This window comes from Ambystoma mexicanum, chromosome 4q (genome assembly GCF_040938575.1).
Source record: "Ambystoma mexicanum isolate Mex_15411 chromosome 4q, UKY_AmexF1_1, whole genome shotgun sequence".
Taxonomy (NCBI): domain Eukaryota; kingdom Metazoa; phylum Chordata; class Amphibia; order Caudata; family Ambystomatidae; genus Ambystoma; species Ambystoma mexicanum.
The window spans coordinates 550,271,704-550,283,883 of NC_090928.1; positions in this window are offsets into that span (position 1 = coordinate 550,271,704).

The following is a 12,180-nucleotide window of genomic DNA, read 5'->3' on the forward strand; positions in this document are numbered from 1 at the left end:
ATGACAGGAATGTACAATTTGGAGATCCTTAAAATGGAATATGTACCTACAATTTGAGTCTAAACTCAATTCTGTACGATGTTCTGAGACCGAACCACGCAATTTATTCATGTTGCAGACACTGGGTTTAAGCTAGAGACATGGACATTTACTGGAATATGTGTAGAGAGACAGGGTACCTCTGTGTAAATTTGGGTAAAAGTCCAATATTGGGAAACCAACCAAAAAGCGCAAAATGTTGTCATTTCTTAATCCAAGCTCTTAGAAACATCAGAGTTGGAACAGAGACTACCTTATGTGATATATGATGTGTATATGTAATGTCAACCACTTGTGTATCTGGGTAATGTGTTTAGTTATGGAAATGATTTTCTAAGGTAAAAGCAAAGGGAGTGTTCTTTCTGTATGCCATAAAGATGACTCACTCTGACTCACTGCTCCCTTCTCAAATCAGGTCAAAGAGAAATCCTTGACCTATCAAATCGTGAGTGGGTTGGGCACAGAAAGTTAGCATCCACACCCATTTTCAAAAGACATAAAAAGAGCCACTGGAAGCCAGGCAGGACATTCACTTTCCACTTTCTTGCGGGACGCTTTGCCGGGAGACTCCAGACTTCAAATCCACCAATCTCCAGAGACCAGAACTTTGAATCCAGACTCCAGAACTTGTAGCAGAGAGGCCTGAATCCACAAGCTGAATCCTTTTTCAGCAGGCCTCAAAATCATTTGCAAATTATTCAAACAGCCGGGCTGAGCTGTCAGATTCTGGCCTAGAACCCTGTGCCAGAAACACCCAGAAAGCAGAGCTGTATCCAGAACCGCAGACCGGACCCAGACCAGATCGCTGTGAGCAGAACAAGAGATCCCAACCAGACCAGACCAGAACCAGAGATCCAGAACCAGAGAACCAGTACCAGAAACCGCCCAGAAGTCCAGTCCAACCTGTTGACCAGATCCGTGATGAGGCCCATTCCTTCCAAAATTAGGAGTGAGTACCCAGCTAGAACTGTGCAGATCCCATCTCTTAGCTTAAATTAATCTGATACAAAACATTTGAACCTGTCCAGAAATGCATCATAGAATCGTGTGTCCCTTCTCTGATTTTAAACCTGTAAAAGTGTAATTTTGCCATTTTGAATCATTATTTCATTTCTGAAAAATCTCTTATAGGGAATTAAAATCATTTTAGCATATTTTTCCCTTCTTTGCATACCACCTTTAAAGTACTTTGCCTGTGTTTAAAATCATCCCCGTTTCTCTAAGCTCGCTAGGGGGGAACTGAATTCGTATTGTACATTTGATTGTATTCCTGAGAACTGTGTGCTCTTCCTTCCATCTTCTATTGCATAAGGGGGGGGGTGAGTTGCCAAAAGGGGAAAAGTGATTCTATTACCTTTTGCTGAAATGATATTAAGTTTATTCCTGTGTTGCTTCTTTTCCATCTTGCATTTCCTTGAACTATATAAAGCATTCTCTGCTACTTTAGTCCTCCGTTCTTATTCATAAGTAACCAAGAACTGTGCTGCTGTAGGATTACCTATTGCTGATTACTGCTCATATTCACAAGTGTGCTATCAAATATTAATTTATTATAAAAGTGTAATATTTATATAAATATATATATATATATATATATATTGTTTAATTTTTCCAATAAATCTTTTAAATTGCAAAACAAACCTACTTCTTGGCCCAGTGGAGTCAGGGGGATTCTAAGAGAGGGGCGTTATACAAGGGTTCATCATCCAGATTATAACTTGTCATAAAAATATATAAATAAGGGCTTCCCTTGGGCGTCCCAGACGAGGCACTGACTTAGTGGGATTGCTGAATTGAAGTGACTTAACAAACACAACTCATAAAATAACATTACTTTGCATAAAGTTCTGTGACAGGGTCCGTCCACAGCTCCGAGGCGCAGGAGTGGCATGAACCAACCACCCCCACTGCGGTTTTGGGACCTGCTGCAAGTCAATGCTTATACAGGGCTCCGCAACCCCAGCAGGGAAGGAGGGCTAGGGTGACGATGGTTGGATAGGAGGGGAGCGGGGGTAGGGAAACCGGAATGAGGATTAGGGAGAGGTCAGAAAATGCTACGTATGGAGGGTTCATGTGTCTGTTACATAGCAACACAACTCATCAAATAACATTACTTTGCATACAGTTCTGTGACAGGGTCCGTCCACAGCTCCGAGGCGCAGGAGTGGCATGAACCAACCACCCCACTGCGGTTTTGGGACCTGCTGCAAGTCAATGCTTATACAGGTCTCTGCAAGCCCAGCAGGGAAGGAGGGTTAGGGTAGGGTGACAATGGTTGGATAGGAGGGGGGTAGGGAAACCGGAATGAGGTTTAGGGAGAGGTTATGGATAGGTTGGGGATGTTAGGGTAAGGTTTTGATCACTGCGCATGCTGCATAATTTGACATGTGCATCATGGGTGATATCAAGTGCTCAAGGCAGTGTTCATATGCATCGGCTATCAGACGGGTTTGATGTTTTACTTCACAACAGCCCTGAACAACCCCATCCAGGGGTACAGCTTGTTTGTTTGTTTGTTTGTTTGTTTATTTATTGTGCGCACCAGACCCTAGGGTAGCAGGGCGCAAGAGAACAAGGAGGTTTACAGCTTAGTTAACGTATACAGGTTACAGATTAGTTAACGTTACAGGTTACAGGCATAGTGGACATTTCGAATCTGCAGGGTAGGGCAAGTGCAAGTGCAGATAAGGCGTGGCTAAACAGTCAAATCTATGGCGATCAAACAGTAAAAGCAGGTTAGTACAAACATTATAAGAAGACGTTACGTATAAAGTGACATACGCTATGTCGCATTCTCAATAAGCCATTTTATGGTGTTCTTTCTGAAGTTATTGAAGGTTTGGTCAGATCTGAGTGCAAGGGGTAGGGAGTTCCATAACTGTGCTGCCTTAACTGGGAAGCTGGAACCTCCAATGGTGGCTAGTTTGAATCTGGGCACTAGGAGGCAGTTGGGGCTGGCTGTCCTTGTGAGTCTCGTTGGATTTTTTCTGTTGAAGCGTTCTGAGAGGTATCGGGGAGCTTTGTTGTTTAGGCATTTGTGGATAAGGGACGCAGATTTAAGGTTGATTTTTTCTTGGGTGGAAAGCCATTTGTGTTTTCGTCTTATTACTGAAATGTGTGCACTTCTGGGGATACTTAGGGCCGCTCTAAGTGCATTGTTTTGGAGCACTTGGATTCTGTGGATGATTTGTTTGGTAGTCCCTATGTAGAGGGCGTTGCAATAATCTAGTTTCGATAAAATGAGGGCTCTAGCTAGAATAAGACAGCTGTCCTCTGAAAGGAATGGTTTCCCAGCTCGTATTAACTTGCATGTATAGGCAGTGGATGATGACAGTGAGTTCACCTGTTTGGTGAAAGATAGTGTCGCATCAAGGTAAAAACCTAGGGTTTTTACTTCTCTGGCGACCTTGATAGTGTTGCCATCGATGATGAAGGCGGAGTAGTTTTGGTTAAGTTTGGAGATACGGGCTGCCGTGCCCAGGATGATGAGCTCTGTTTTGTCATCGTTCAAGCATAGGCCATGGTTGGCCATCCATGCCTGAACGATGCTGTAGACTCTATTCACCAGAGCCAGATCTTCGACGTAATCCCCAGTAAGTGGTAAGAGAATCTGAGTATCATCTGCATAGTTAGTGTAGGTGATACCCAGATTATCAAGATCGTCAAAGAGTGGCTTGGTGAAGATGTTATAGAGTGTCGGCGAGACGCAGGATCCCTGGGGCACTCCGCAAGTGATTGGGATAGGGTCTGCTGCCGCTGCGGGGGAAAACACCCTCATGGTCCTGTCACTAAGATGCTTGGCATCAGCCACAGTGCACATGTCACAGGCGCCCTCCTCCCCCACGTCCTCTTTGCATGTGGTATTTATAGAGTCCTAAAGCCCATGGTATACAAGAATAAACTGATACAATGACATGTCCGAAAATCCATCTTTATGATCAATGTGTGGAATTGTGCAACAAGGAACAACACACAATACAACTCATCCAAATGTGTGCAGTGTAAAGTGTAAGAACGTAGGCCACTTGCATATCACCAACATTTTTAGCATTTTTGCACAGACACCTCCACTAGTGAACTTCATTGCTGGCCTGCAACACCCAGTGATGGCTCAGTCGGGTGGCCCACAGAAGCAGCCATGCCAGTGTACATTAATTCTGACCTGAAGCTTTCTCTTCTGTTTCCGTACTGGGACTGCAGCTCTGCTAACGCACCTCGCCCCTGACATGAAGCAGAGCAGCAGTTCCAGCAGTGCTTAAGAGATTTTTTGAATAGTACGCAAGCAGAGTTTTTGATGACATGTGATGCAAATTATGCAGTTTAGAGAATATGTATTTAGAAACAATGATCAAAACTATTACTCCCACGGTTAGCGATAAATCTAGCTACTTTTTTCTATTGGAAAAAAAGTAGCTAGATTTTTCAATGGAAAAAAAGTAGCTAGATTTCTCGCTAGCCGTTTTGTCCATAAAAAGTCGCTAGGGATGCGTGCTTTCTCGCTAAATATAGCGAGAAATTTGCTAAATTGGCAACACTGGCAGTGCCTCTCACCTGAGCAGTTCCCTGAACCGCTGAAGGCGGCGCTTGATATTGAGGGGAGAGAGGCGAGCGATTAGATGCTGGCAGCGGGAGGGGCTCCTGGTTGGGCAACTCAGCCCTCTGCCTCCGACACTTGAGTGGGGCGGGGGGCCCGTGTGCTCAGTGCAGCAGGAGGGCGTGTGCGCATCACTGGCACAGCAATGTTATGATTTTAAAAAGCTGTATTCGTTTTAGAAGTTATCAACAGTGCTGAAACATATTTTTTTGCTAAATGCATTGCATACAATTGTGAACATGTGTTTTTAAAGTGGATGTTCCCTTAAACCATGGAGCTCATGCTGAGTTTGGAGTTATTACCAGCAAAATAAAACATTGTTACACACATTCAGTTTTGTGGATTTAATTCCACATTAGAAGTTGAGTAGCAACAGGTTCAGTCTCATTTATAGAGTCCATTGAAGGAATTCTCATGGGTTGTAATTCCACTCATGTTAATTCCTTAATTTTTTGGTGGTGACGTATAGGATACCTGCAGCAAAGGTATCTCCTATACATTAGAACTATGTCTATAATTTTGTGTTCCAGACAATTGGTCGTAAATTGGCAGAAATAGAATTGCCACTACTTTACCACAACTTGTACTGCACCACCAACCTCAGAATGAACCCCTGTGCCACGTGCCATGTGCCAGAGAGCATTTTTGCATTGTGGATGATCATTTCTAATGCCATCAACAAGGACCGTCATAACGCAATAATTCCTTGCTCACAGTACATGCCCATTATAGAATCTATGGACGCTGAATGGGATAACAGGTTGAAATAAGTGCTGTTTTTACCTTATTTAGCTGGCTTCAATTCTTCGAAGTATTTCCAAGTCTTCCCACCACAGCAGGTCAGCATTTTAATAGAGCCATTTGTTAGAACCAAGTCATGCTGTGGGATGGGTGAAAAGTTGAGTTTCTTTTCAGTATTATGTCCCTCATTACTATAGTTGGAACTTTTCTCCTTGAATCTTTTTAACACAACACACGTAACACATCCTTTAAGTAGGCAAAGGTTGTTGCTTCTCTGAAAATAATGATTCAGAAATAAAATATATTTTCACTCTTTCAAACTTTCAATTTCATGTTTCCCTTTGTAGCTATGTTCAGTAGTAAGACATAACGATACTCTCTGATAACAGGGATTCCCGGGATCGCCTTTAGTCTGACATGAACAATTAAATGTGCCATTAAATATCAACAAGTTCAGGTTTCATGTAAGTATTATTCAGCCCACTGGTCAATCAAGTATGGTACTTCTGCAAATTAACTCCTTGCTTCAAAGATCTGCGTAAAATCTGTTGTCACTGGTTCCACTCCAGCAGCACACACATGCATCATGTAATAATAACACATGTTATTACAGCACTAAGAAGCATCAATAACCCAGCTGACAGCATAACATAAAATGAAATGTTAGTAGTAAAATGAGCAGAAAACAACATTTCAAATGTACACCGAGAGCCTTCTTTTAGAGTGTGTTCACCTTCTGAGATCTTGGTCTTTTTATTATTGGTGAACATACTATTCAAATGGGCACATGCCATTCAAATTATCTAAACTGTCTCACACACAAGAACAAATTAAAATTGATAAATAAATCAGCAATGTGCACACAAATCAATGTTAAGACATTGCAGTCTACCTAATCAGATATTTCCAGGCTGAGATGGAAAAGGGAAAACATGAAAAGTATGAATTTGTTTAGCAATTGTTAGTCATACATGACAACCTAATATATTGTTTGAGAAGAGGAACATCTTTAAGCTTGTGAAAGTAAGATCAACCCAATCAACAGACAGAAACAGTGTTGTTGGCATCACTAAAGAATATATAAATCATAGTAGATATTGGGCAAAGTTATGTGATGTTGTGTTAGCAAGCAGTGTGCCATAGTTAAATGCTCTGCATCACCTAGTGTCAAACATCTCAAAATATGATTTCAAGAATGAATACATTGGATTTGCAGACACTCCTCTCGGGGCAATGTATCAAACCACCCTGAAATAGAGTTAAATCAACCATGCAATCAAGGTTTTATGACACATGTGAATAACACGAGTTTAATGGTCCCTGTAATGCAATCCCACCCCACTAACTAAAACAAAAAAGAGAGTGTGTTGGGTTAGCATGGATTTTTGTCATTTCAAAAGAATAACATGAATTGAAATGCAAGCAATTACCTCCTCAAAGTAAAATATGTCAGTTAAGCCGAGGTTTTCACAAAATACAATGTCATCATAATAAAACCTGCCTATATTTGGTGTTAATCCTCAACTATGTATGAGCCAATACATGTAGAAATAGTATCACTTATTCAGGCAGACATCTATTCATAAATGATCAAATGGGAATGGTTATTCTAAACAACAAATATATTATTTTCCTTGAAAAGCACACAATTATGAACACGTTTACATAAAATGCTATTTGTATAAGATGGGTAAAGCCCACGCAACTAACTTTAATAACTCATTGCATTCATACAATAAAGAAATTCAACATATACAAATGCATCATATCAGCACTTTTGGTTAAAAGAATACCTCAATTACTATTGCACTTTACCTTATTATGGTGAATCAGAAGGAACACTACCAAATTGGACTTGAAATGACTCCTAACACAGTAGATATTATTGGAAGGTGATAGAGTTATGTATCCACTTAAGCAATAATAGATTGTACTTAAATGAATGCCTCTTTCTGAACAAGGACAAATTAAAACACATTCAATGTGGTTTGGGTTTAGAAATGAAGAGAATGTGAGAAGGGAACATCAAACTCACATCGAGAACATTACCACTCGGTGACCTAAACCTAGGCTTGAGCGACCCCTTAGAGATCCCTGCTTTAGCCATGGCTAACACACTCTCTGACCTCGGCATTATGTCTCAGCCCCAACACACATTAAGGGTAGAACCCTGGACTGAGTATCTGATCTGAACAGCCAGATCTCGATCACCTCTAACACACCCTGCTCTTGGTCAGATCACCATTTAATGACCATCATTTTTCACCCCCTGAAACAGCAGCCGCCTGCCCTTCCAGCCATGCCTCCCTCCCTGTCACGCAGCATCCGGAATACACCTCACATCACTCCTACCGAAGAACTTAGACTCTGCAGACACAAAGGCCCTAGCAGATATCTACCTAAACACCTTGACCAAGGCAATAAACATGGTGGCCGTATTAACACCCCGGAGGACCAAACCAGTTGGTCACATCACCTCTTGTTTACCCCTGACCTATAGGCCTTACATCTGAGAAAAAGACAAGCAGAAGCCACTTGGAGAAAGGCCCCATCAGATCATGCAAAGGCCTCCTTCAACCCGATCGCCGAAATATATAATCAGGCTATTATTGCAGCCAAAGCAACAGCTTACACTACAAGAATAACAAATGCCAGTTCTAACTTTCAAGACATTTTCAGAATCCTCGGAGAGTTAGAGACACCCCCCATCCCCACTACTATCACCAAAGATGAGACTTGGTGCATGAATATCCAGAATGCCATGCAATCTAAAATAACCTCCATATAACAGAAAATAAAAATGAAACAAGCCCGCATCACCACACCCTCTCCACACTTCCCTTCTTCCAAACCCCAAATCACACCCTCCTTCCATTTTAGAGGAGTGACTGAATCAGAAACTGCCAACATACTTGGACAGCTCAAAATCTCTAGATGTAAAGGGGACATCTGCCTCTGCCAGCATCGTCAAAGAATGTTCGGGAACCTTATTCCCATTCTTTACCAGATTCATCAATGCCTCCTTCTCCTTGAGCCTGGTTCCGGCCAGCGTAAAATATTTGTGTGTTCTCCCCTTAATAATAAAAACCCTGTTTGGCCCATCAGCACCTAATATCTACTGCCCCATCATAACGGTCCCTTTGGTGCTAAAGACTTTGGATAAGGCAGCCTACAGTCAAATACAACTTTCCTACAATCCAAACACATCCTAGGGATGCACCAATCAGGCTTCCGGCCAGGACATGCCACGGAATCAGCATTACTAGACCTGAAAAACTAGCTCAATGCCTGCAGAGATGAAGGAAAGCCAGCCGTCCTTCCCCTCCTGGATCTTTCGGTCACCTTTGACTTTGTGGACCCCAAAACTCTATGTCACCATCTTATGGCTGCTGCCAACTTCTCCCTTGAAGCCTTAACCTGGGTAGCCTCTTTCCTGGATGGAAGATCCATAAGAGTCTTCTCAGACATGGCCAGGGCCCCACCAATCCCTACTCCGTGTGGTGTTCTACAAGGTTCCTGCATCTCCCCCTCCTTCTACAACATTTTTACCATTTCACAGTATTCACAATAGATGCCACTCACATCCCCATCGCAGCGTCCGTTAAACTGTTGGGTGTCCAACTGGAACCATCTCTCTCCTTTACTAGACAAATGAATTTGGTCGCTTCTTCAGCTGTCTACACAGCCAAGCTCATCAATGCAGCCAGACATTTCCTTACTCCGACCAGCTGCCTCACCATCGCCAGAGCAGTCATTGGCATTAGACTGGACTACTGCAACATTCTCTCTGCAGGGACCTCTAAAAAGAACATTAACAAAATGTAAGTAATTCAAAACAATGTCCTCTGCCCAGCGCTCAACATCCCGAAAAAAGATCACATCTCAGCAGCAAGAAAGGAGGTTCATTGGGTCCCAGTTCGAGAAAAAATCATTTTCAAAACTCTCTCGATCACTCACAAATGTCTATCGATCAATTCCCTGGAATACTTGTCGCAAAGAATCGTGAGAGCCAAATCTAAAAGGCCGGTATGGTCCATCCACGCCCATCGACATCCACGTTCCACTGATCTTAAAAAAGTCAGGGCAGGAGGCTCCAGAGTCCCTGCAGTGGCAGCACACCACTGGAATTACATCCCTCCTGTCCTAAGAGCAGAGGATCCATATTAGCCCTTCCACAAGACGCTAAAAACCTGGCTCTTTACCTAATCAACACTGTTCCTCCATCAAAATGTTTAAGTAATTGATTTACACACCTGCTTCTGATGTTTCTGTGTGTAACTAGTTTTCATAAAAGTGCCCTAATGTCCTCGGGTTTAGGCACTTTATAAATGTAAAAAATAAAATAAATAAATATATAAAATAAGGGGAATAGATTTAAACAACTGGTTTCCAAGATCCCATTTCCTTAATAAATCCCTAATCCCATGTTCTAAACACTCAAAAAAAAGAGAGCTTGAATCAAAACGTCAATTGGCAAAGGCTACTACAGGGCATAGCGTCTGTTTACCTCTTGGCAATCTGAGATATTAACAGATCTTCTTAATACCTCGGATTCTGACATACATAAAATGTATTATTTTCTTTTTATTTGTGATCCTGGTTGTACTACGAGCGTATAGGCAGCAATAATACAGACAACTATCTAAAAACACATATAGTACCATCACAATTAGACTAATATTATCTTAAATTGATCGAATTTGCTTCTTTTAAAATGTTTAGAACTGCACTTATAGCTAGGATGTCCTCCCTGTTAGAAATGCAGTTAAAAAATTGTTCGACATCTAAAACTGAAGAGTTATGTATAAAACGGCTTAAATATTGGGTTACTCCTGTCAATGCTGTACAATATAGTTTATTTTATTTTATTTAGTTTAATTAATTGTTTTGGTTTGATATAAACCTTTACAATACAAAAGAAGTAAAACATTTCGCATAAAATACAACTAAAATGATGCATTAAAGTATACAAAAATCACGTGAAGGAACCATTTCATTAATGAGTGAAAAAAAATCACAATACATTACACATCTAAAATATGTATACATTTTAAAACTTCACAAAGATCCTTAAACACAAACCGTCACTTTAACAGAGATCACAGATGTTTTCAGGAAAACAGTTACACATATGGTCAAAATTGCAGAATCTTCGTGCAACATTTTATACCAAAGCCATTCTCTGTTCACAGAAGCGGTTGAGTTTACAAATTGTGCAAAATATGCAATTTGCTGTCCTAAAAGCACAGGGCAAACAAGCAGAATACGTTGGAGTGTTTCCTCCACACCCTCTATTTTACAAAAACAACACCATTTCCAGCCTTCTTCTGTTTTCTTTCTTATTTGCCCAATTTGATTGGTCAGCATTACATTAATTCTGCAGAGCATAAATTCGTTCTGTATCCGCTTGGAGGGATATTTACACAAATACCCTTCCATTGCAGGGAAGAATTTCCAAGGAGGGGGTCATTACAACATTGGTGGTAGCCATGCCGCTATTTGCTGCATGGCTACCCCCATTCCGGGTACCGGGTCCGGGTTCCCTGAATGGGGAAATTCCAGGCCATTCCAACCTTGGAGGGCCCGGTATTTCCCCTTTCAGGGAACCCATCCCCATTCCCATTTGAGCCCCCATAGGGCTCAATGGGAATGGGGAGCATGCTAACAATGGGATCGTTAATGACGTGCCAGTTGTCACCATGCTGGACCGCTCGCGGGACCCGCTAAGGATGCCTGGTTTAACCAGGGGTCCTTAGCGGGTCCCGTGAGCAGACCTCATAATGAGGCGGTAGGGAGTTAATAGGGCTGGCAGCTCTACCGCCCCGTTAACCCCCTAGCGTCAGGGTTGTAATGACCCCCTATGTCAGATTATACAACTTCAAATTGGACACTATACTTAAAGTATCTAACCAGTCATTTACCCTGATAATTTGTTTGATCTTGTTGGGTTTCTTGATCAGAGTACAGCGTGATAGGCCCAAATTCCCTAGCACATTTTCCCTCTCGGTGTGCAGTTAATTCATAAGCAAACAAAAAGATGCCATTCCAGCACATACATATAGATAATTTTCCCTGGACATGATACATTTTCTCCATAATAGGAGTCTTTTTCCAATCACTTAGATAGGAATACATTTGGGTAGGAAGAACAAAATGCTCATCAATAGTCTACCTTCCAACACCTTTAAATAGTCTGTAAAATCAGAGGCAAAAAATAAATTCCAAACCATATAAAAGCCTTGGTAACACTTTCATGATATAAAATTCCTTCAACGGTTTCATTGTAAACTTGCCAGATTTCTTTTCAATAAGACTCATTTGCCTCAAGGCTACTTCGATTTTAACACTCAACTGATGTAAAATCAGAGGCAAAAAAATAATTCCAAACCATATAAAAGCCTTTGTAACACTTTAATGATATAAAATTCCTTCAATGGTTTCATTGTAAACTTGCCAGATTTATTTTCAATAAGACTCATTTGCCTCAAGGCTACTTCGATTTTAACACGCAACTGATTTTTAATTAAAGAGTGAGAACCAGAACCTGAAAAACAGTATACAAGATATTTAAACGCACATTGGCTTTTTATATGTTTGCCCTCACAGTACCACGTAAAGGCATTCTCAGCTTTGCAAGGTTTGCCCATACGGATAATAATGGTCTTTGTTGGATTCATTTTTAATTGTAACTGGGAGATAAACTTTTCAAATTCTTAAATGAAACGCTGTAGTCCCACCTTAGTATTGTCCAATAACAGAAAGTCATCCACGTAATCAAGCCAAGAAATGCGGACATTGCACAATTT